The 1,832-nt window shown below is 51.4% G+C and overlaps 1 pseudogene; it reads left to right on the top strand.

Moving 5' to 3' along the window:
* Window positions 1–341: 341 nt before the first annotated feature.
* Window positions 342–1,495, top strand: LOC126027943 (G1/S-specific cyclin-D3-like; annotated as a pseudogene).
* The last annotated feature ends 337 nt before the right edge of the window (window positions 1,496–1,832 follow it).

Below are 1,832 nucleotides of genomic sequence, written 5' to 3'. Positions count from 1 at the left end.
CATAACAGTAAGTCAGAGAAACAAAATAGGGTTAGGAAAATACCAGTATATATGAGGAAGGCATCATATATATAAAGGAAGGCATCTTAATTATATTTTATTTGCTTGTGTGGATGTATATACATTTTTATCATTTTTAATTAAGTGGTGTATTTTACAGAAGTAACAATATTTTAAGTCTGAAAGCCAATATCCTGTGACACATTAATATCATATCCTATTTCAAAGAGGATGTGATACATTTCTTCTTAAATTATCCAACATTTGTACATTCTATACATGCTGCTGGCCTCCAAGCTGCGCGAGACCAAGCCCCCACCACCAGATGCAGGACTGGGAGGTGCTGGTACTGGGGAAGTTCAAATGGGACCTGGCTGCTGTGATTGCCCATTACTTCCTGGCCCTGATTCTACACCGCCTGTCTCTGCCCTGAGACAGCTAGGCCCTGGTCAAAAAGCATGCCCAGACCTTTTTGGCCCTTTGTGCTACAGATTACACTTTTGCCATGTACCCGCCTTCCATGATCGCCACGGGCAGATCGGGGCTGCCGTGCAGGGCCTGGGGGCCTACTCCACCTCGGGAGACGAGCTCACCAAGCTGCTGGCTGGAATCACTGGCACCGAAATGGACTGCCTGCGGGCCTGTCAGGAGCAGATTGAAGCCGCCCTTAGGGCGAGTCTCCGGGACGCGGTCCAGCCCTCCGGCAGCCCAGCACCACCCAAGGCCCGCAGAGGCTCCAGCAGCCAGGGTCCCTCCCAGACGAGCACCCCCACAGACGTCACTGCCATCCACCTGTAGCCACTGCCACCCACTCCCCACCTTTCAGGAACGAACCGCATCAGAAGCCTGAGGGAGTTCCTTCCTGCTCGCCCATTGCCAAGCCCAAGAAGGTGGGGGCCACCATCTCCCTGCAGCGTGCACTAAGGGGCCTGGCCGGCCACTCTGGGGTCAGGTTCCCCCTCTCCCCCTGCCCCCGTATCTGTCCAGCTCAGCTCCTTTCACCATTGTAGCTGGCTCCCGTGCTCAGCTAGTCAGACCATTTCAGACTTATGTGTACCACATGCACCAGCATTCCTTTTGGGGTCCCCTTGTCTCGGGGGAGAGGGGACATCTCATGTTCTCTACTGCCAAAATGCCCCCTGAGCATTCTCAAGGTCTTGCACCTTCTCGTTACCGCATTTCAATTTTGATTCCTGCATTAGTTTCGCCGGATGGAAATGTGTGAGGGCAGATGGTCTAGACAGCGCCTCCCCGACACACTTGGGAGGCCCTGGAAGATTCGTGCTCAAGGCTGCTTCTAGAGCAGAGGGGCCAGAACCAACCAGTTCCTCCTGCTTGGCTTTCATGTGGCTCCCCTGTGTGCCCAGGGAGGTGCTGAAGGAAGAAGTGGCTTTAATTTATTCACTGCTTGGGTACAACTGTGAGGAGGGTATAGAGCAGGAACCCCGAGTCTTTCTCCCCTTTGCAAATAAATGGCCAGAGGATCTTGTGGCAAATGAGCCCGCCTCCGCCTCTCCCTTTGGCCCTTTGCCCCATCCTTCCAGGGGGGATGAAGTGGGGTCGGAACCCCCTGTGTCTGGAGAAGGGCAAAACCTGTCCACACAGGTCTTATCTAAGGCCACAAGGTCCAGGCCGGCCACCCAGGACCATCAAGCTACCTTAATAAAGATTCTGAGATTAAAAAAATGCCAACATTTTCTAAGAGTGATTTGCTTTCTCCTCTATCACAAGCACTATAATTGAATTTTATTGTAAATATAAGGTTTTCATCACTTTCTGTGTGCTGTGATCATTAGGGCATGATGAGAATTAGCTACCTAGATTTATTATTT

Source organism: Suncus etruscus, chromosome 14, assembly GCF_024139225.1.
Source record: "Suncus etruscus isolate mSunEtr1 chromosome 14, mSunEtr1.pri.cur, whole genome shotgun sequence".
Taxonomy (NCBI): Eukaryota; Metazoa; Chordata; class Mammalia; order Eulipotyphla; family Soricidae; genus Suncus; species Suncus etruscus.
This window is presented reverse-complemented; position numbering and strand designations above follow the sequence as displayed.